Here is a 24,728-nt window from a genome sequence, read left to right on the forward strand (position 1 = left end):
AAAACACATTTTCAGCTACACCCACGGAGTTGTATTTTAGGTTTGGTTCTTTTGCATGTCTCACCTTAAGAATCAATGTTTTCCAATCCAATATACACACTACAATAAAAAAGTTAGAATTCTCTAACTTTTGTAAGTTAGATAATACTTTACGTATATACCAGCATCTACTTTATCTAGTCACCTATTTATGGAATCCTCAGATTACTCTGCCTCATGGTTGTTGTAAACAATGATAAAAGGAAAAAAGGTGTTCATTTATCTTTTTGAGAGAATATGGTAGAAGCAGAAAAAACATATCAAGACTCCAGAATCTAAAGTATACGTGACAAATTCTTTTGAGGGATTATGTGAACAACCTTGGAAAGTGAGGAACACAGAATCAAGAGCCAGATTCTGCTTTTTGATTCACTCTTACTATAGAATTTTGAGATAGGCCTCCCTCTACATTTGGCTACTACTATAGACTGAATTGAATTCTATCACTCCCCCATTTCTAGCTAAAATTCAAATCTCAATGTGATGGTAATTGATGTTGGGGCATTCACCAGTTAATTAGGGCTTATGCATAAAGCCTATTTCATGATGCTGTTAGGGGGAAACCTAGATTTTGTTGGAGATTACAAGATGTTGCAGATGCCAGAGTCATGGGATATCTGATAAGAAGAGCTGCTAACAGGGAACAGAAACAATATGAGAGAGAGTGTTGCAGTCATCAAAGCTGAATGGAGTTGGAGAATTGAAGAGTGTTTTGATGTCAGAAATGGTAATCCAGAATTTGCAGTTTATTCAGCTAGTTTATCATCTTTCTTTGGTCCAGTGTTTCCTCATGGTATCCTCTCTTACTATTTTGGAATGGTAATGTATATTCTCTGCCATTGTATGTTGCAAGTCTGTAGTATAGTTTTTGATTCTGATTTCAGAAGAGCTTACAATTAAGAGATCACAGTAAATCTCAGATGAGACTTTGAACTTTTGAACAACATTGAGACAGATAGACTATTTAGACTTTTAAAGATGAAATAAATGAATTTTACATTATGTCATGGTTACAAGCCTATGTGGGCCGGTAAATGAAATGTGAGGTACATTGAAAGAAAATGGTCCCCATAGGTTAATAAGTGACATTATTTAATGTGTAGTTTTATTGGATAGGTATGGCTTTATTGGAAGAAGTGTCTCAGTGAGATTTGGCCTTCAGAGTTTCATGAGTTCAAGTGATACCCAGTGTCCCACTTTTTTCATGCTGCATGCTACTACTTATGCTATGGTTCCTTCTCCAGCACCATGTCTGCCTGAATGATGCCATATTTCTTATCATGATGATATTGATTAAACCTCTCAACCTGTAAGCCAGACCCAAATAAATGTTTTCCTTTATAAGAGTTGCCATGGTCAATGAGAGCTCCATCCTCCGTCTGGACTACATATATGCCAGTAATTGCTGATCAATGCATGGTACCATACCCCACCATTTCACCTGCCTTCCAGGAGGTCTGCTCTAACATGAGATGCACAGCAGAGAACCAGGCCACTCCGTCCCCAATCACCCCCTCTGCTACTCCACCAAGTCTAATAGTTCTGAACTCTGCCCTATCCTGCTGGAGCTCTATCTTCCTTCTGGTCTGCACCTACACAGGCAGTCTTGCATTGGTAAACTGCACCCCAACCCATAGTCCCTGCCTCCCAGGAGACTTGCTCAAACACTGGACACACAGATCCACTTGCTTCTCAAGAGCCCTGCTTCAACCCAATACACCCAGGCCAGCCAACACCAGAGACAACCAAATGTAAACAGACAAGGTAAAGAACACAATCAACAGAAGCCAAATAGTAGGGCACCATCAGAACCCAGCTCTCCTACTACACCAAGACTTGGATATTTTTACACACCTGAAAAGCAAGACTGTCATCTTAAACCAGATCTTATAAGAGCATAGGTCTTTAAAGAGGATTCAGAAAATTTAAAGAAATACAGGAAAACACAATCAAACAGATAGAAGCCCTTAAAGAAATACAGGGAAATATAATCAAGCAGGCAAAAGAAATGAATAAAATGGACCAAGACCTCCACAGAAGAGATGAGATGGGAGAAAGATTTTTGGGCATAAAAATTACCAGAGAAGAAATTGGTGCATTTTTCAAAGAAAATGCCAAATATAAAAAGTTACTAATTCAAAACATCTAGGAAATTTGAGACACTGTGAAAAGACCAAACCTACAAATAATAGGAATTGAAGAGGGTGAAAATTCCCAGTACAAAGGGCCAGAAAACATCTTCAACAAAATCATAGAGAAAACATCCTGACCCCAAAAAAGTAGATGACTATAAACATACAAACTTTCAGAACACCAAATATATTGGACCAGAAAAGAAAGTCCAACCCCAAAATAATAATAAAAAAATTTACAGAACAAAGAAAGAATATTAAAAGCTGCAAGAAAAAAAAAAAAAAAAAGGTCACATAAAATATCCAGGCAGACCTTACAAAATTATACCTGACTTCTCAACAGAGACTCTAGTAGTCAGAAGATCCTGGACAGATGTCATACAGACCCTAAGAGAACAAAAATGTCAGCCTAGACTTCTATACCCAGCAAAACTTTCAATCATTATAGATAGAGAAACCAAGATACTTCAAGACAAAACAATACAGAGGAAACCTCCAAAAAAGGAGAGAAACTACAACTCCAAAAACAGAAAAAATTAATCAGCTCACAGCAAATCCAAAAGAGGACACACAAACACACACACACACACACACACACACACACACACACACACACACACACACAGAGCACAAACAACAACATCAAAATAATAGGAACTAAGAATTATTGGTCATTAATATCTCTCAATATTAATGGACTCAGTTCATCAAAAAAAAAAGACACAGGCTAAAAGACTATGTGAGTAAACAGGATCCATAATTCTGATGTATGCAAGAAACTCACCTCAGCAACAGATAAGATACTGCTTCAGAGGAAAAGACTAGAAAAAGGATTTTCAAGCAAATGGACCTAAGAAACATGCAGGTGTAGCCATTATTTTTTTCTTAAATTAAATACTCTCTGTATTTACATTTCAAATGTTATCCCCCCCCCATCCCATTCCCATCACCTCTCTCCCTCCACATGTCTCCACAATGGTAGGTATACCCTTTCCCAATCACCATCTCTACCTCAGTGCCTTGGCATCTCCCTACATTGGGAAAACTCTCCCTCACTGGACCAAAGGCCTCTTCTCACATTGATGACAGACATTGCTATTTTCTGCTACATATGCAACGGTTGCCATTGATCTCTCTCTCCATGTGTGCTCAATGGTTGGTGTTTTAGTCTATGGGAGCTGTGGAGGGATTGGTTGGTTGATAACATTGTTCTTCTCATGAGGTTGCAAACCCTTTTAGCTCCTTCAGTTATTTCTCTAGCACCTTCTTTGGGGTCCCGGTGTTCAGTCTGATGGTTAGCTGCAAGCATGCTCAGATGTATTTGTATGACTCTGGCAGAGCCCCTGAGGAGGCAGCCATATCTGTTTGTTGCCAGAAAGTACTTCTTGGCATCAGCAATAGTGCTTGGGTTTGATGGCTGCATATGGGGTGGATCCTCAGGTGAGGCAGTCTCTGAATGATCTTTTCTTCAATCCCTAGTCCTCTATTTGACCTTTTATTTTCTCTTGTGTTTTGTTCTCCCTTCAAAGAAGAACTGAGGCATTCAGTTTGGCCTTTTTTCTTTTTGAGCCTCATAAGGTCTGTGAATTGTTTCTTGGGTATTCAGAGCTTTCTGTAGCTAGTATCTGCTTATCAGTGAGTGCATACCATGTGTGTTCTTTTGTGATTGGGTTGCCTCACTCAAGATGATAGTTTCTAGTTCCATCCATTTTCCTAGGAATTTTATAAAGTCGTCGTTTCTAATAGCTGAGTAGTACTTCATTGTGTAAATGTTCTACTATTTCTGTATTTATCCTTCTGTTGAAGGACATCTGGGTTCTTTCTAGCTTCTGGCTATTATAAACAAGACTCCTATGAACTTGGTGGAGCATGTTTCCTTGTTATCTGTTAGAGTCACCTTTGAGTATATGCCCAGGAGTGGAATATGGCAATTCCAGAGTCTTCGGGTAGTAATATGTCCAATTTTCTGAGGAATCACCAGAATACTATAAACTTGGCAGAGCATGTGTCCTTTGTTATATGTTGGAACATCCTTTTGGTATATGCCCAGACGTGGAATATGGTACTACCAGGCTCTTCAGATAGTACTATGTCCAGTTTTCTGAGGAATCACCAGACTGATAGGTGTAGCCATTCCAATGTTTAATAAAATAGACTTTCAACCAAAAGTTATCAAATGAAATGGGAAAGAACACTTCATATTCATCAAAGGAAACTTCACCAGGATGATGTCTCAATTCTGAACATCTATGCCACAAAGGCAAGAGCAATCACATTTGTAAAAGAAAGATCATTAAATCATAAGTTGAACCCCCACATGTTAAAGTTTGTGGACGTCACCAACCTGCTCCACTTATGGACAGGTCATCAAAATACAGAAACTAAACAGAGAAACAATGATACTAATATTTGTTATGAAGCAAATGGATCTAATATATATCTACAGAACATTTACCTAAAAACAAAAGAACATACCTTCTCAACACCTCACAGGACCTTCTTTAAATTGGTCAGGTACAAAGTCAGCCTCAACTGATACAAAAAGATCGAGCAGAAAGTGCTGGTGAGGATAGTGGTGTGAGAGAGCTGAACCTTGGATATTGGTAAAAATGTAAATTTGCCCAAATTTTATGAAAATCATTACAAATGTTGCTTAAAAAACTAAAAAGCAGTATTCTGCTATCCTATTCCCAATGTATACTAGAAAGAAAGTTGGCATACAATAGTGACATGACCTTTATCACACTCTATTTAATGTGACCAAGCGATAGAATCAGCCTAGTGCTGACAATAGATTAATAAACCCAGAAAATACAGTGTGTGTGTGTATGCATTCATAAACGTGTGTGTACATAACATGGAGTGTTGTTCAACAATGAAGATTTAAACCAAAAAGAAAAAAAATTATTTGCAGGAAAATAGAGAGAATCAAAGATTATGCTGAGTCAAGCCAGATGCAAAAGGACTAACGTTACATTCTCTCTCTCTTACGTATGGAAATTAGAGCATAACCTAGGAACTACTGGGAAAGATAGAGTTATCAGTGGGAGAGAAAAGAAGGGGCTGCAATCATAATATGCGCATGTGTGCAAAATTTCTACCTTCTGTTCAATGGACCAAACTGGTAAGACAACACACGCCCACAGGATGAACATGTCATGGCAAGACTTCCAGTGGACAGGCAGAGCACGGTCTACCATATCACTGAGAAAGACAAGAGGGAGTTCTAGAGCCATGTGTGAATGCCTCACAGTGCTGAGCAACACTGTAGAATCTAGTTAGGGTTTCAATTTGGCTTTGTCTCTGCTCTGAGATCTTAACATGGGGAACTCACAGAGCTAATTAATAAGGTATTAGAAAAACACCCCGGAACTTTCCCAAAATTGAGTTGAATGTTTACAGAAGCTGAATGAGAGAGAAAGAATGAGGTAATGACCTAGGACTTGCAGTTAGCTCTTCATCTATACAAGCATGCTGTGACCTTAAACTGGGATCTTCAATGTCTCAGTTAAAAGCTGCAAAACAACAGTTTGTCACCCAGATTCAGCCTTAAGTGAGTTATAGGAATCCTCTTTCCTAAACACGAAGGGTTTACAGATGCCACTCACTGTTTTGTATATTAAAAGGCTGAAGAATATTAAAGTTTGTATAAATGTTTGGAAAAGGTCCGCCAAGTCTTCTTTATAAGGACATTTTAGTCTCTTTTAAAGTTGCTGTAATCCACTGAACCCTGGAGTCACTCACTTGAAACTAAGCCAGTTTCCACTTCCCTTCCATGTTTTTGAAGATCAGAGATGATCTGTCCAATTGCTGCTGAAGAGGCAGGGCCCTGACTGGCACTATGTAGGCCAATTTCTCTCCAAGTGCTTCACATTGCTAACAATCATTTTAAAGCATTTAAAACTGTACAAAGGGTTCAGAGGGACAGTCCTTGGGGACAGGCCTGATACAGACTGGAAGCCACAGGTCCCTCAAGATGTCTGCTCATCTATTAAGCCAACTCTCAGTTCTCCCACCCACTTTAGTTCTGTTGACTTCACAGAAACCTCTTCTTTAAGCTGGCTCACTCAGCTATAATGGTTCACTCAGAATGTGGATCCTGATGTTCTGGAGATATATGCTTTCAGTTGACATGCTTACGCTGGAACAATCTATTTAAACATAGTCTAAAACTTTATGAGAAAATGGCATACTGTGAAGGACAGGGCCCCAACAAAATTCTTTTTCACACAAAACGTACCCTATAAATGAATTTATTTTGTGTGTGTGTGTTGTTTTCTTTGTTTGTTTGTTTTAGTTTTTTTGAGACATGGCTTTAATTGTTGTACTACCAAGCTGCTCTGTGACCTCTGGGTTAAAAAGGTCCTCCTGCCTCAGCCTTCTTTGAAGTGAGAATTACCTGCACAGGCCAAAGTGCCTGTCTTTGATTTTCACTCTTAAATATTGAATGTGTACTTGCTGTCTCCTAAGAATTAAGGGGCTGGGGTCATGGAATGCTGATTCAAAGGATAATCAAAAGGAAACCCAAAGTAAATGACTTAATTGATATGTACAATAAAAGACAGGCTTATGATCTACAAAAGATTATCTACAGAGAATTCTTTTAGAATAGCAAGAAAGAACTGCTTGGAGAACTGTCTCAAGTAGAACACAGAAAGCTGTCTGGAGCGCTCCAGAGAAAGCAAATCCAAGAGAAAGAAAGCACAGCAGAGAGAACGAAGGCTAGAAAGCTGTCTCAGGCAAAACATTGGCTGTCAGTTTTGACCCATGATTTGTGCTCAGTCCAAGTGGAGACTGGTCCCTTGGAGGATGCACCCTATAGTTATCTATATTTTCCCAGCTCTTAGCATAGGGATTGACATTAGATGCTCAAAAACATGGCAGTATGAATAGATGACTAAGCAAATAGATACTTCCCTGGGGAGCAGGAAAGGCTGAATCAACAGTAGTCATTTCTGAATGAGACGCTCCTGAAATGTACTAAGCCATGACTCACTCTCTTTTGTCATTTATGACAAGGGCATGCTTGATCTAAACAATATTTCAGAAAGTGTAGTAAATAACTTGTCAGGTTCTTTCAACAGAGGACTCCCTAGATCCTGTTCTCATGCTTGCCTCTGTCTCTGCCCCTCCCACACACTTAGACGTGCACCATTCCTTATCTAGTACCAATCCAAACGCAAACTACTCAACGTGCAGAAATAACAGGGGATGTAACTGAGCTGCCTGCTCACTCCATTTTGTCTTTAAGAACCAGGCATGCCATTTTAGCCACGTATGACTATTCCCCATCCCATGAGATACAGAGATTGTCAAGCTTCCCAGCACCCCTGTGCAGTCAGCAACAGTGCTTCTGTTCAGAACCCCTCATCCTTCTAGGAAGAATTAGAAACAAAAATGTCAGCTAGGAATTTTAAGGATCTACTCGAACAAGAAAGAAAAGGAGCTACAGGAACTTTCCCTTGCTCTCTTTCACATTGCACACTGCCTGAAGGGGTTGGGTGTGCATGCGTGTACACACCTCTGCATGTGTGCTTTGTGGGGCCAAGGTAGCATTTAAGATTAGATACATTGATTATATTGCAGTTTGAATAGACTTATTTTTTATTTCATACAGTATATATTATCTATTTATCTATCTATCATCTCTTTTTTTTTCTATCTTACAAAGAGACAAACATGCTGCTCTTATATTTAGATCTATTTTAATAATGCTAGCTATTATTTATAGAATCATTTATGTCAGACTTTGTGTTAAGTTTTTTGAATGGATTATTTGACTTAATTTTTATAGTCCCTAAAAGATTTTAACATCATTCTCTTTTAAACATACATAATCTTACACATACACACACACACACACACACACACACACACACAGAGAGAGAGAGAGAGAGAGAGAGAGAGAGAGAGAGAGAGAGAGAGAGAGAGGGAGAGAGAGACAGAGACAGAGACAGAGACAGAGAGACAGAGACAGACACACAGAGACTAATGTATCTCAGCTCAGAGAATCTGGAATGGGTCTTTACAGCAAAAAAAAAAAAAAAAAAAAAAAAAAAGGTAGTGTTTGGCTCCAACATCTGCAGGCTCAATTGCTAGACCCTGAAGCCTCACCCTAAGTAACAAGTTTGAACTGATGCCTTTTCTTAAGTTACTATTAGGTCTTTGTGAATTTCACATCATGTACTCTAATCCCACTCATCTACTTTCCTCTCTCCTGCCCACCACACTTGCAACCTGACCGACTCCCTAAGAGAGAAAAACATTCACATTGTGGAAGCTGTACTGTGTCACAGCATGTCATACAGTATACCCATCTCCCCAAACTTCTTTTCTTGCAAATGTTTCTTGCAATGACTCGATAGTCTGGTATAAGGCCTTTGGTTTTTGCTACTTAATCAATATTAAAACCACACTTGGACTCCTCTTGGATTTCCTGATGTTGCCTTGTGTCATGGAGATCTTGTAGTTTTAAATTTATAGGACCAGCCCTTCATGTACTTTAGCAGTTCATCAATGGTATAGAAGTTGTGGTGGGCAAATTTAAAGCCCTGGATTTACAGCTAAGAGGTCAGGTTATTGCCCCTCCCCAGTCTTATTCTTAGGGATTGGCTCACCAGGGTGGGACTCCCTTTTCACAAGGGCAACAGGAACAGAAGCAGTAAGCAGAATTAGGAGAACTATGAGTATGCCGGAAAAAACTTCTGAAAGTCAACTTCAGAGCGGCAGCTTGGAGAGCTCCCTTGACATGTCTGAAGTGGATCTTAATAGTAGAGTTCTCCAACACTCCAGCAATCCCTGCAACAGGGGCCATGAGCTGATGTTGAACATCACTGTTACTCACCAGTATAGTTAGTTGCTTTGCTAAAGAAATGATAAACACAACTGTGAACAGCAAATGTTGTTAGTTAGTCCCTGCCCCCCCCCCCACATACCCTTTAGGTTATGCAGATGTAGCATTCATTTCTAGTCTTAAAAGTTTCAAATGAAATGTGTGCACCCTAGCATGTGAATTAATTTCATTTACTAACTTAAAGCTCTATGAGTGGGTCCTAATTCCCTCATTGTCATAGGCTTCTCCCTTAGCTTCAGTGTTATCAGCACTTCTAGAAAGAAGTCATCTTTTCACATGATCGGAGGTTTCTTCCCAATGTGGAATTCCTAGCTGATCTGTGTGCTGGCTGGTCTAGGTCAACTTGACACACAAACTAGAGTTATATGCAAGGAAGAAACCTCAACTGAGAAAATGCCTTCATAAGATCTAGCTGTTAAAAAATCTCTCTCTGTGGAGGACCACATCCAAAGACTGGCCAGGCACCACACCTTGCTACAGGAACAGAAAAAGACACCCAGAGGCCAGCCTGCCTTCATGTCACCCAGCTTGAGCAATGCAGGGGGCAGAGTACACCCTGAGACTTACCAGCCAAGTAGCCAGCTCACAGCAGGAGTCACTATGATGTGCAAGTAGATAGTAGGAAGATGGGAGAGAAAGAGAAGTAGATCTGTTTGAATGTTAAAAAGGGGGTGGAACTAGAGACTCAAGGGTGAAGAGGAATAGCCATGGTCTCTCTGCTGCTGAGGGCTAGGTCTGGGTTTGTGACCATGCAGTAACCAGGATCTGTATCAATGATTGTGGCTCTTATAACCACTAAAAAGCATGCAGACATCTCTGGTCTAGGCTGCCTCCAGGGAACATGTAGATGTAGGGCTGTGCAGGACCGATCCTGGCCTGGTGAGTACCCAGTATTAATTGTGTAGCAAAAGTCAGATGTCTCTAACCAGACCAAAGACTTATTGGATTGAACATATGCAAGTAATGACCTGTGGGCTGAAGGATAAACTGTGAGACACACAATGAAACACTGAAGCTTCCACAGTAAGATGTTTTTTATATTTTGTTTAATTTTGTGTGTGTGTGTGTGTGTGTGTGTGTGTGTGTGTGTGTATGTAATTTTATTTTGCAGGGCAGGTTGCAAGGGCAGAAGGTGGATAGGAAGGGAAAGGAAGGTGAAGGATGTGAAACTCACAAAGAATCAATAAGACACCACCAAGGACTTAAAGAAGAAGAAGAAAATTGTGAAGGAGGCAGAGAATGTAAGAGATGCACCTGGCAATGGGAACTCTCAAAATGAGAAAAAAATGAGGAGCAGGAGACTGACAATGAAGTAGATTAAGAAGAGGAAGAAGGTGGGGAGGAAGAGGATGAGGAGAAAGAGGAAGAGGAGGAAGAGGGTGATGGTGAGGAAGGGGATGGAGATGAAGATGAAGAAGCTGAGGTTCTTACAGGCAAGCGGGTAGCTGAGGATGATGAGGATGATGCTGTCGACACCAAGGAGCAGAAGATGGATAAGGATGACTAGACAGCACGAGGAAAAGCTAACCTTTCACACTGTGACCTATTCACCCTCCACCTCCGGTCTCAGAATTTAAATGTGGTCACCTTCAAGAGAAGTGGTCCCTGCCCACCCTCAGCGGGCAGTGCCACCCACAGTGCACCCACATGTGTTCTCCACCACAACATGAATTGGCAACATGGGTGGAAAAAAGAACAAGAACTTCCCAGGCCCTGCTTTTTTTCTTGAAAGTATCTTAAAAAGAAATTTTGTTTATATTTTATTTCCATTTTATATTTTTGTACATACTGTTAGGGGTCAGTCATTTTTAATGATAACAGGTGACCAAACCAGTCTTCAGAGCGTTGTCTGTCCTACTTCAGACTTTACTTGTGGTGTGACCATGTTCATTATAATCTGTGTGTAAGTACCTAGCTGTCCTATAAGTAGTTAGTGTGAGATGGATAAAAGGGCCAAAGATTTTATTTCTTTACTCTTATTTTTTTTTGTCTGTGAAGTTGCTGTTTATTCTTTTGGCCTGTTTGATGTATGTGTGAAACAATGTCCAACAATAAACCAGAATTTTACTTTGTTGAGTTATTCCAAAAATATAAAGTAGGAACAGTTGTAAGGCATTTTTTAAAGTCAGTGATTGATGGAAGAGTACCTAACCCACTATGGGTGGTACCAGCCCTGGGGTGGTTGTCCTGGATCCTATAATAAAGCTAAGCAACCTACACGGAAACAAACCACCAAGCAGCATACCTTCATGGCCTCAGCATCAGCTCCTGCTCCCAAGATCTTGTTCTATTTGAGTTCCTGTTCTGACTTTCTTCAGTGATGAACAGCAATGTGGACGTGTAAGCCAAATGAACCCTTTCCTCCCCAACGTGCTTTTTGGTTATGGTGTTTCCTTGCAGCAATAGAAACCTTAACTAAGACAATCTGGAAGATATTTTCTTTCATTTATTGATTATATATTTATTTTCAAAAGATTTCTTCTATATCAGTGGCTAGAGGAGAAAGCATACAAACCGTCAGACAGGAAAACCAACTTCTACCACTATAAATCAAATTATTTAAATGGAATTGTGGAGAACAAACAAACCAAAAGTGACTTTGAAGTTTGGAATATTGCCATAATAATTAGGTAATTTGAAGTTGAGCAGAATTATATAGTCCCTAATGATCACCCTGCTAACCACTTAGAGCAGATGTGCTAGTGTGTAACACATTAGTGCAAGAAGCCGAACAGCAGTAAGAAATGATGAAGCGTCCAGATTCAACACAGACAGACTTTGAAAGAGCACCCCTGTCCTGTGCAAGGAAACAACTTCAGTGTTTCAGCATCCAATGGCAACAGCAATCTTTAAAATCTTTTAGGCTATGAAGCCTAAAAGTAGATTATCTATGGATCCACTGCACTAACATATCATTTTACTGATCAAGTGCTAAAGGTAAAAGACTCGCCCTTAGGTGTGCATCAAGTAAGTTCTTGCCTTCACAGTATGGGAGAGAGCTGAGTGTGTTTCTTATCCCGGCTTGTCAAATCTCGGCGACGGAAGAAACCACTCACTTTTGGTTATTTGAGATTGATAGAGAAATGCAAATCTGCTCCTTTTCTTATATATGAAAGGAGTTTTATTGTATCTTCCTTATAAATACTAAACAGCACAGCATGCAGTAGTTGGTTTCAAGCTCTTACTTAACTTTCTTAAATAAGAATTTATCTTGACCTAGTCACAATCAAAGTCTCTATCTGTCTGAGCCTAGTGGACTCAGATCATTGTTTAATCTTCCCGGGAACTCTTACACTCTGGGAGCAGCTTCAGAGGGTAGTTTTTTTTTTTTTCTTTTTTCTTTTCTATTTTTTTCCCAAGCAGAAACAGCTATCCTGTCATCCACGGCACTTGAGATGTTTTGAGGCTTTACCTTTGATGAATACATGGCACGCCACACTCTATGAGCCTACAGATTCATCACTCTCCAAGTTTATAGGGATGTATGCAGTGTGATTTGATAAATTGTTTTGTTTTGCCTTTCATCACTCACAGGATATTGGAAGGAAGCTCCCTGTATATCTTAGGCATCATCTATCAAAAATAAGGCTTTGGGGAGAACAAATAAAACGCAGTAAAAACTTGTTGAGCTGATAACTATATAATATGAATGTGTCATCTCTGAATATGAAGGGCCACGGTATGAGGCTCATATTTTATTTTTCGGCAACTTTACATATCTGTCTCCCAGTAGTTTACACTTCATTTTAGCTCAAATGTTTGGAAAGCTGTGCAAGTGACTCTGGAAGAGTACTATAAATTAAAATGATGATTAATCTTACTATGTTTCTTCCTTTTTACTGGCATTTATTTAGGAATTTCTTACCTCCTTATGATGGATTGGTTTGGCAACTTACTTGACAAAACATTGTGTAAAAGAAGAAGCTGGAAGACCCTGATTCTCAGCTTTGCTTTGTGTTGTTTGCATAGGCAAAGAAAAAAAAAAGTCCCCATTAAATAATATGTGAATTAAAAGCAGATGCTAAAAAGAGAAATCTGTGGCATTATGGCTTCTGGATGGGGCAGTTTAAATTCAGGTGAGAATGATAATTATTGCGCTTTTGTATTAAAACTCTACTTATGCTTCATCAGAAAAATGAAAGCTTCTGGTAATATAACAATTTTTATCCAAGGTGACTAATAAGTATGAGTCCATGGAAATACATTTGAACCACAGAGAAGTCTTTTATAACGTATACAGTCTTACTTTTTACCAGACACCCAAAGCAACTAAATAGATCCAGGAGCAAATAGATCAGATGCTACTTACCATACCAAGATGGAAAAGAATTTTTAAAAAATGCATTAAAACAGCAAAGGAAGTATCATCATTTTCAGGATTGCTTATAACACGAACAACAAAACTTGTCATACACTATTCACACTGTTAAGCTCTGGAAGGATTAGGCATTTCATATCACGTTGGGAAGATGCTGGTAACTGACAACACGGGTTATGGAATGAAGTTACAATATGGTCGAGCTTATGGAAAAGTCTCTACCTTCCGTATACATGGCAAAAGTTGAAGGTGTGTTCAGCTGTGGAACTCTGTGTCCAGCGGGATAGTGTGAGGGACAGGAAGGCTGATGAAGGTCATATAAGTTTCATATAAACTCAGGGCAGTTAAAGGGTTCATGCCGCTACCTGTAAACTACCGTTTGCACCTTCATCTGAGGAGTTTCCCTAAGCTTCATGAGGACATCTAACTAAAACTTCAAGTTAATGCGTTTCTGATATGGATGTGTCTGAGTGTGTAAGCACACATTTCTCTGTCTATCCTCTAGCTCTAATGATTTTCAAACATGCACGTGTATGAGTGCGTAAGAACACATATATGTGTGTATAAGCACACACTTCTCTATCTTTAATGAGTTTCAGAGTGTGCAAGCACACGTTTCTCTCTACACTAGCCTCTAGCCTCGCCTTTCTTTGTTGTTGCAAATGAGTAGTAACCACAAGATTTTGTGCAAGCAACATTTTAAGGATTAAAAGTGTTTAAAGGCTAGTCCAACCCCACTTCAAATTGCAAATTTATCCTTTCAATAACAAAATGATTGGCCTAAGGCCATATTCAGTGTGCTGGGTTAAGAGAACTAAGAACGTTGTCTGCCAAGTGACTTGCAGCATGTTGCTCTCCTCTAAACTTAGGAACCTTTCGTTGTGTGTGTATACTCTTTTCTTGAAGACCAAGACCAGCCAGCAGGTACAGCAAAACTATGAGAAAGTATGTGCTATCCATTCGTTCTTATATACTGTGTTTTTAGTATTGAATGTCATATATGCATGTGTGCATGTGTGTATGCATTTGGGCAATCACATAAAGTACTCTGAGTTCCTTAAGAGTAATGGTTATGGTTGATGATTGAAGCACACAGAAAAGGTAGAGAATTCTCTGACACTGTTGCAGTCAGTGAAATATAATGCTGAATACAAAGTAGCTTAAACAAGTCATGTCCCCACTCAATTGGTAGCTAAGGACAGTGACCAACCCGAAGGAGGTAGGTCTATCACTTACTATACAGAAATGTGGGTACAACAGGGACTAAAGATTCCCCCAGAATGCCATCCTCAACAGCAAATATGAACTGAACTGTGAAGTTATAAATTGAAAAGGGGAAAGAGAAAGTGCCTAGCTGGGGTGTGGCGGCCATCCAGTGAAGAGCTTCAGCAAAATAGCAACATGCATTGGCAGACATCCCCCAACACACACATGCAAAAGGGATCTTCTCATTCATTGCACTCACAAGACTCTTCCATCCTCTGGATTCCTCTTTGTCTGTTTAATTGATATTATGATGCTTATTTTAGGTCTGAATCATATACTGCTCAGTTCTGGAGCTTAATTGTTTTTTTTTTTCAAGGGATGCATCACCCTCCTGCCCCTGAACACAACATAAGAATGTCAGTCTTGCTGTGTGGGGGTGTTTGTATGGACTATACAATAAGGTAACTAGCAGGGATCTGACAGTACTGATGTGGTACCATGCAACTCTCCTAAACGACAGAGGGAGAGTAGTGATGCTAGTTAACATATCAGTGTGGCTACAGGACCAAGTCAATTAGCCAGCTAGAAATCCACGTTTCTCTGAAAGCACTTTGTAGACAATATGAACAGCTACAATAGGTTCACTATAAGTAAAAGAGATTATCCTTGAGAATGTGGGTGAGTGCTCTCTAATAAACAAAAAACCTTAAGATTAATTTTTTTTTCAGAGGAGAGAGAGAGCTCATTTAGGAAACTGCAAGCAAGAAGACTTGGAGTGGATCCTTAGGACCCATGTATAAAAAGTAGGGCATGGCGGGAAATATTTCAATTCTAGCAACAGGCACGAGAGGTCATGCAGGCTGGCCATGACACTTGGGAGGCCACCATAGGTTGTTCTTTCACCTCCACATACACACAGCAACTGTACACATGAACATTCATGTAATACACACACATATAGGAGGGAGAAGGAGGGAGAGAGGGAGGTAAGGAGGACGGAGAGGGAAGCAGAGGGAGTGAGAGGAAGTGAGTGGGAGTGAGAGGGAGGGAGAAAAAAGTGAGGGAAGGATGAAGAGAGGGAAAGAAAGAAGAGAGGGAGAGAGAGAAGAGAGAGAGAACAGTGGAGAAAGACAGGGAGGGAGAGAATGTTTGGTACTGGTCAATGTATACTAAGATACAGCTAAGCAGAAGAGAGAAGTTTTGATGTGCTGGGGTAGCAGCAGGTGATGTGAGATGTTGATACTGTGGTGGATGTTTAAAAACATGGTTACAAGAGCAGGCCTTTAGAAAGTTCTCATCCTAAAGATGTGATAAATACCTGAGACTATAGGTTTGCTTTGATATAAATATTATTATGCATATCATAGAAAAAGCTCCTGTGGTCTTCTACAAATATAGAGTCGTTTCATCATGTCAGTTAAAAAGACATTTAGAAGAGCAAAATTGAAGAATTTGAAATGTAAGCAAATAAAATAACCAGCAAAAAAAGAGCAAAATTGAAAAAAAAAATAAAATTTACTGGAAAAGTAAAATTTTGTCTCAAGACTTCCTATGAATTCCTTTCAGACCGCTGGCCTATGGAGGGTGGATGTGAAACTTCCTGCTGTCTCTTAAACTAGTACCTTATGGCAAATCATATAAGAAAATATGAGACATGCACACACCCATTACATGTGTATATTCTATCTCCTACTAGTTGTATTCTCTATGAAACCCAGTCAGTAGGAGATGTGCAGAATCATGACGCTGATATTCTCCTAGGGGACAGTAAATACTTCTTAGACAAATCACTAACCCAGAGAAACACGTTGACCAGGCTGTACAGTGGCAGAGTGCGTCAGATCTGATCTGATGGCCTGTGGTCAGTGAGCTACACAGACCTGGAGGTCAGGGAAGTTCTCTTTAAAGCGCTGACACTCAAACTGGAAGAGGAATGGCATTCTCATTACTGTGTTCCTTCCCCCATACATCTTTTATAAAGAAATTTACATAGTATGAGCATAATAGATTATTTGGAATAAATAATGAATATATTAATAATGTGATCTTAAGGGAAACTGGCTATTCCAATTTCAGGTTCTAAGAAACAAGCTAAGTTTGGTACCTTAATAAGAAAGAGTCTTTGCTCCAAGCTGAAATTACACCAATCCAGAGCTGGAAGATCTCGTTTCTAACTTGATTAATGAATGGAGGAGACTGATTAAGTCATGTTAAGTATGCAATTGCTCTAACCTGCACTAATTGCAGAACAGTGTAGACACAACATAGTGGTGAACAATGTACACGGAGGACACTTTGTGCCCTATTTTGTCTCCTGCCCATCTAGTTGTCTTTTCTTTCAAAGCATAAACGTATAAAACTCCCACAAGAAACTTACCAGACTGGAAGGTTAATATTCGAAGAGAAAAGACTTAATTCTGCATTTTCTGTGTTTTTCCATAACTCCCAAACACATGACCGTTCAACCCACTAACTTGTTTCTTTTTCCTTTTTGTTGTTATTGTTGCTTTGTTTTTTTGTTTGTTTGTTTTTTATGAAAAGGAAGGGGAACAGCTGGAAATCACAGGCTTAACATGTACAATCAGACTATTGAAAATGGACCAAACAGGTACTTTCGATGCTTTTCCTTCATTACTACGATGATAATCTTAAACACATATTTTTTTTTCCTCAAAAAGACCCACATTTTCATACCAGGAGCAGGTATTCTATTCTTCAAGTAGAAGCTACCTAAGCTGGTCAATCAACTTTTAAGAGAAAGCTGTTTCTTCAGAGTTTGGCCTATGGCACTGTATCCTAAGTATACACAGGAATGATGCTATTTTTTTTTTTTTTTTACATTGAATGTGTCATTCTTCAGTGGTCTCGTCTAATCACGGCACCTTGAGCTGTATATACTACTATAATATTACCAACATCAAGCAACACATTTATAACAGATAATAATATGCTAAGGATTGTGGTAAAGATTTACAGGGTGTAGTTGGGGAGATATACTTCAGGCAGCATATGGGTGGTTTCTTTCATGAAGCCAAGTTTAGATGACTCACTGTGTGCAGAAGACTACATATAAAGTATCGTATCTCCTCTCTGCCAAGCACATTCACCCTCTTTGAAGGTTCAAGCCCCCACCTTGCCCACATACTGCCAATGAAGACAAGTTTCACGGGGTAGCCCTCTCATCGCCTTTGAGGAAAAATCCTTAGCGTGCCTATTTTCTCCCCGTGTACCTTCTTTATCCAATGCTAAACGTTGACTTCATTTCCTCTGGCCTTCAACTGCTCAGAAAGGAGTTGGCTTTGAACGTGACTGCAAATGGCCTCTATCACCTTCACTTGGCCTCAGCATCTTCCCCGTTATGGGCTTTCTGCCGTTAATTGCTAATGGGTCAAGACTGCAGCCTGGGTTACTTCACTCTGGTTATGGTTCCCTTCTCTCTGTGTGGCTGCCACATGAGCACCACAGCCACTGCATGGGATCAGATCATAACAGGAAGTATACATTTTAGCTGGTTTTTTTTTTTTTTTTTTGTATTGTAAGTTAGGTATGGGAGCCAAGGCAGACATCATAATTCACACACACCATCACTTTAAAGCAGAATTATGACCTGTGAGTAATTCACGACTCTATTAATTGTTTATTCTTTCCCCTTCTGAGTGAGATATTAGCCACCATTGAGTCCTTAGGCATAATAAACAGTTGGATGGGGTGACGGTAGAAACAGTTCCTTGATTAAAAATCTATGTCCGGCAAAGCTGCAAATTTGATAATCAGAGTAGAAGGGAAGAGATTCTCAGAGGGTAACCACTGCCAGAGACCACTCAGAGAATAAACAGCCACAGGTCTGAAAGATGTACGTGTCTACAAAAGAACAAAATACACTTTAAACTGAAGCTGATAGCTGGTGACCGCTGGAGGCCGTAGAGAGCAGAGAGCAAGCACCTGGTTCTAAAAAACATGCCAAGCAGCACACGGACTGTTCCTTCTGCTCCTTCCCCGGCCTGCCCCTCTGGAGCAGAGCAGGGTTTACTACCCTGTTGACAGAGCTAGGAAGTGAATGATCGACACTAATGGGATTTTTAATCTTCAACCTAATTAACTTTGTTAAAATTAAGGCTTACCAGGAAGAATCAGCACAAAGAAATTAATTAAAGCAATGGAGGTGTTGCAGGGTTTAACAGCTGAGTACCAAGTATATCTCTGATGCACGAGGAGACAACTACTGTAAAAAAAAATTCATTTTCATTTTGCTGTTGTTGTATTATTGTTTCTGTTTTCAAGACAGCCTCTGATCCCCAGGCTGAGAGGGTGCCCACCTCTCACTGGTGCGGACCATGCTGCAGTAACCAGGAAGATTTCTGATGTCTGTGTCTGGTATATTTTGACTGCCTGGTGCCTGGCAACGTGTCTGACATACATGATTGATATGTATGTGTTGCATGTATGCATGAAAGAGCAAACAGGAGCGCCTTTGCTTTTCAATAGCTGATGTCACTAAGTCCTGGCACCAATGCTACAGCTGACTTTCCTTTCACCTTGTACTCAATTCCTGAAAACAAAACAAAACAAAAATCAACAACAAAAAAGGAAGTGAAGAAGAAAAGGGGGGGGAGGAGGAGAAAGGGGGAGGGAGGGGCAGGGAGAGAGGAAGGACAGAGGGGACAGATAAAGAAAATGGGGCGTTTTCTTCCTTGCAGAAATGAGGCAAAAGGATGTTTTCAACCTTGTGTAGTCTAAAAAGGTATCTTGCAGAGGAACCTGGCTTTTAGAAGCCCACTGCTAATTGAAATTCATGTCCACCTAAACCCAGCAGTTCCACTAATTGAAAATACGGCAGTAGCTTTCTTTTGTTTTGGAACATGGATATACGTCAAGTTTTCAATGAGTCAGCTTTGTACAGCCGTCACTCTCACAAAATCTTCTGCATAGCAATATTTATAAATCTTGACTGGTTTGATTTTATTGCACAATGGTAACAATTTAAATGTTTGCTTAATGACCACAGGTCACCTTCATGGATAATCAGTTATCACAGGAGATATTACAAGACAGTGATACTATTATTCCCGGTTTGACATTCGGGGTCACTTACCCAGTTCACTCCAAATACCAGACTTACAGAAAAACTTCTCTAACAAACAGCCAACAACAACAACAACAAAAAGAATACAAAGTTCACCATAGTGTATGAAGAACAGAAGTTAGGGATCCGGGGTCTGGAGGTAGCTTGTCTGGACAATGGTGTACTGTAATCAAGTTTTTAGCTGCTGCAAAATGGCTGTGAGATAAATACAATTTCAAGAGAAGGAGTTAAAGACAATAGGAACTAGTTGGAATGAAAATGGGAGCGAGAACATTTTGTTATCTCAAAACACGATGAAAGTTGGTTGTGGCGGCAATGCCTTCCATTAATCTCGGCATTCAGTGGGGCACACGGAGGCCGTTCTCTGAGTTTGAGGGGAGCCTGATCTACACCATGAATTCCAGGCCTGCCAGGGCTGCAGAGTAAGAATCCTCATGTTAAAAAAAAAATCCCTGTTCCAAATGTGAAAAATATACAAATGTTAGGAAAGACTAGAAATGCCAAGGGCAAGCTGGAAGCTTAGTCTAAGCATATTCCACTAAAGGCAGACATGCAGAGACTCTGCAGAGAGGATGATGAGAAGGCAAGTTCAGCAGCTCCCCAACACCTACCTTCCCTTTTAGCCTCCTCTCACACCTGTTCCAGCCATGCTCCCCATCCTGTGGCCTGGCTAATCTGGCTCCTGAACCCCGTGCCCACATGTGGGACACCGAGGCTACTGTGAGGATGAATTTCCACCGAGTTCTCCTGCTTGGACAGTGAGCAATCACTGTTGCGTTTTACATTGAGCGGTTTCTGTTTGCTGACTCCTGGCAGCTTGATCCTCAGCCTTCTTAATTTCTGTTTGTTTGTTTGTTTTTGTTTTTAGATTTATGCAGTCAGTGCTCCAGGCTGATTCCTCGTCCCAGTTCTTTCTAGTTCTGCCCGTTTTCAATGCAGACTCAACCTTGGGTATAAAATTTGACACGAGATTTGTGGTCTGACTCAAGGTGAGATCACCTGTCGAATTGTGAAGAAGTGATGTCAGGTCCCATGCTGAGAGATTACCATTCAACTGCCTGACATGAGACAATCACAGGAGCTCTAAGACTCAGATGACCCGATTCCAAGGGTTGAGGATCACTTTTCATACCTTGCCTTGCCCATAACAGAATCTGTTCAGATATGAAATCTATGTCATATACAACACTTCCTGGTGGAATGAGACATTGGTTAAGTTGGCTTGACCATTGACAGTTTAGACATAGACAGTTCTCTGTTTCAGGCTCCTGTTTGGTGGGAGTCCTAATAGTCTCAGCTGTTTATAGCAATGATATACCCCACCCTTACCCAAGCCTATCAAAATATCAGTCCCTCATCACTTCCCTATTGCTTTACTGTCTGAGTTTCAAACCCAAGTAAATAGATTGCATCCTGATGAGGATGAGTCTAGAACAGCAAACATGCCAAGTAGGCACAGAAACAAAGCAAAAGGCAGAAACTGATGGCACCGTAAAGTCAGATCAGTGGCAATAAAGACAAAGAGGGGAAGGAGGGGAAGGAGGGGAAGGTGCTATCCTTTCAGGAGGAGGATGTAAATAAGTCAAGGTATCACACCAGCCAGACAGAGACACTTACTGTGGCAACACATGGTTCAGCCCAGACAAGCAGGCTGTGAACGGAGACTGTCATCTGCACAGGGGCTGTGTAAGGACTGCCTGAACAACATCCCATTTCTATGGTTAGACGGGTTTAAATCCACATGTCAAAGCCCAGGTTTGAGTACAATGGTATATCAAGGGAAGCAATGTGTATGTGGTCCATTTACTATGGATGTAGGGGATAATATGGGCAGTGTCTACAGAGACCTTCACGACAGTGACAAAACTACTAAAAGTCAGTTTTATGTTTTATCATTATGTACCAATGTTTCCAAGTTGTGTTACAGAGAGAAAAAAAAAAAGCTCTACATTAAAATCTTACATTGACCTGAGATCTAAACAATTGCTGGGGATATGCAAAATAAGACAAAAATTCTTACATTTTCATTCATGAACACAGAATTCTGCATGCAGTTTAATTTTGGATGTCACCAGTTACACAGCCAACTCTTCTGATATAGCCAGGCTCAGCTAAAGAAATTCATTTAAAGGGTGGGCATTTAGCTGTTTGAGAATGGGCTAGTGGCATGTGCCTCTCTCTGGAAGGCTTTCTCCTCTCTCTTATCACCACCCCCCATTTTTTCTCTTACTTTCTATTTCTCTCTATCTCCCTCCCTCTTCCCCCCCACACTGTGTGTGTGTGAGAAAGGGAGAGACAGAGAGAGACAGAAAGACAGAGAGACAGGGCAGAGAATAGGTAGGGAAATAGGAGGCAGTAGAGAAGAGATCTTAAGGAGCAGGAAGATAGTAAAGGAATAACAGAAAAAGGACGATGGAGAGATGGGTAGGGTGAAGTAGGGAAGGGGCAGCAGCATAGGGAAATAAGGAATAAGGTCAAGTTTATGATGCATATATCCATACAGTGCCATAATGAACCTCACTGATAGGTATGCAGACTTGTTAAGCTAAAACGTAAGTGGGTATACACGTTGTGATTGTAATTCATTTTGCTAGCCCAGCAGTTTCCTTTAGACCTTTCATAGAGAGTGGATTCTAGATAAGTCTACACGCCAGGATGGCAATGTGAGATCACAGATCTGAGCTTCGGTAAAAATCTACAACTTTGAAACTCAAATTGGTGAGCACCAAAACTGCAAAATGAATTGAAAAATTGGAACTCAAAATGATGAAAATTAAAACTGCAGTATGACTTATTTTTGTTTGATTCAACCAGAATATCTGTTCAAGTATGGCCAATTTAATCTCGCATATTATCCATAATACTGAATTTTCCGTTTAAAAGACTAAGATACTAAAAATAGTTACTACCGATTTCTACTTAATAATCAAGCTGATGTTACCATATAGAAAGAGGACTAAGAACGTTTCTGAGTGTGACGTTCATGAACACTGGCAGGGAGAGCAGTGCGCTGGGCAGTACCTCAGAGCATGCACTTTGTGTTTCCTGGGCATCCTTATAGGGATGCACATAGCATCACACCATCAGGTCCTGAGCAAGGACCTATGCACTTTCCCTGAAGAGGTTTACAGAAAGTCTCCTGTGCACATTCCAGAACCAGCCTTAGGGCTGCTGGGCACTTTCCTGCAGAGATCTGTCATTGGAGTCACTAGGCTCCGTCAGGACTGCTAAACTCGGAGCTCTTGAAGAGTTCAGGCATAGTATATCACTTTTCTATCCTTGCTCCCCTAAAGCTCACAGAACGGCAAAGACACAACCTTCACAGAGCCCATCCCAGCTGGTGGCACAGGTAGCCTGAATGTACCAGTTCCTGTGGTGTAGAGAGTGCAGACTCACTCAGCTTGTCTGTGATTTCTGCCGCTTTCATGGCATTGGGAAGGTCCTGCTTATGGCAAACACCAAGAGAACGGCATCCAGGAGTTCATCTTCAGCTAGGATCCTCTTGAGCTCTTTTCGGGCCTCCTTCACACTCTGTCATTGATGTCCACTACGAAGCTCAAGCCTTGGGTGCTCTGGAAGTAGTGGCGCCAACAGTGGCAGGATCTTGTCCTGGCCGCCCACATCCCAGAGGGTGAAGCTGATACTCTTATATTCAACACTCTCCACATTGAAACCAATGGTGGGAAAGGTGGTTACAATTTCTCCCAGCTTCAGTTTGTATAGAAATGTTGTCTTCCCTGCAGCTTCCCGGTCCACCATGAGAATGCGCATTTCTTTCTTTTCTTCCTTCCTTCTTTCCTTCCTTCCTTCCTTCCTTCCTTCCTTCCTCCCCCCTCCTTCCTTCCTTCCTTTTTGTTTTTTTTTTTTTTTTTTTTGCTTAAAATGCCCTTGAAGAGTTTTGCAAAGATATCCCCCATGCTTGTGGACAGGTGGAAGCGATACTGGCCAGAGACTTACCAGCCAGAAGTGGTACAGGAAGTGAACCAGACTCCTCCCTCCCCCTTACTTCCTCTTCGGATTTGCAATCAAAAGACCTCTACTCTTTTCTTTTGTATTTTGATAAACACTGAAGAAGCTGGAGCTGTTAAATTTATCTTGGGGAAATCTCAGAACTGGTTTATTTGGTGTCCTGGAACCTCTTACTGCCTTCAATGCACAATTAGTAATCAATTGCTTTGTATGCTTGTTTTCCATTCTCATTTCGACAAGCACCGTAATTACAGCTATTCGAATAAAGTTTCTTAACTATGAAGGAGAAGAGGAAGAAGAAGAATAGGAAGAAGTCAGAGAGCTCAAAAGAAACCAATTCCCCATTCCTGCTGACAGAAAAGTTTCTTCTAAGTTGTGTACCAGACTCTTAGACTCTTGCTGTTTTCAGCTGCAGTGGACACTTGTCAACCACCAATAAACAAATATTTCACAGGCACTCTTGTATGGAAGTACAGTTTTAAGGACTGGGATTATAATTGGGGAGAGGGACAAAGAACCACAGTCTCTTCAAAGAGCACTTTCTAGCATTTCAGGACCCGGCATTACAGGTGTGTGATGCTCGAATACAACTTCATGTCTGTATTTGTTGAGCTAGGCAGCTGCTCTGGAAATGTCAACTCAGTGACATCCTCCTTTGAATGGTCCTACATGACCTAATACAAAACCTCTGGAGGACATTTCCAAATGCTCATGACTGGACTGAAATTTCATTCTTCTGAAGACATGGAACAAGCATATTGTGTCTGGACTATGGCTTATACATTCTCTCCACTTATGGTTTGGCACACAGTAGACCCTCAATAAATATTTATTAAATAAATTAATCCTAGAATGCCTATAATGTCTCATTTGTGATATTTTAATGGTATATAAAAAGTACAGTAGTATATATTCAATTTCAGCCTGATTCTTTTGCATTCTTAATTCAGTTCATGGTTGTCTGTTGCCATTTCTTTTGACTACTGCACTGCATTAAAGCAGTGCTTTCGTCCCTCAAGCTTCCAATTTAAATGTGCTAGCTGAATTCCTATTAATTCCATTCCAAGTATTTGCACAGAACTGATTCACCATAGCTGCCTGCTAATGATGCATCTGTCATTTTATTGA

At 40.4% G+C, this 24,728-nt stretch overlaps 1 protein-coding gene and 1 pseudogene across 2 annotated transcripts in view; both read right to left on the bottom strand.

Moving 5' to 3' along the window:
* The window catches only part of CYP7B1 (cytochrome P450 family 7 subfamily B member 1), a gene marked incomplete at both ends in the record, with an annotated part of 170,662 nt that overhangs the window by 56,409 nt on the left and 89,525 nt on the right, over positions 1-24,728 (bottom strand). The gene's annotated exons all lie outside the window — the stretch shown is intronic.
* On the bottom strand, positions 22,926-23,405 carry LOC308430259 (ADP-ribosylation factor 3-like; annotated as a pseudogene). The gene has a single exon. The product of its transcript is annotated as an ADP-ribosylation factor 3-like (transcript).

This window comes from Micromys minutus (assembly GCF_963924665.1).
Source record: "Micromys minutus genome assembly, chromosome: 15".
Taxonomy (NCBI): Eukaryota; Metazoa; Chordata; class Mammalia; order Rodentia; family Muridae; genus Micromys; species Micromys minutus.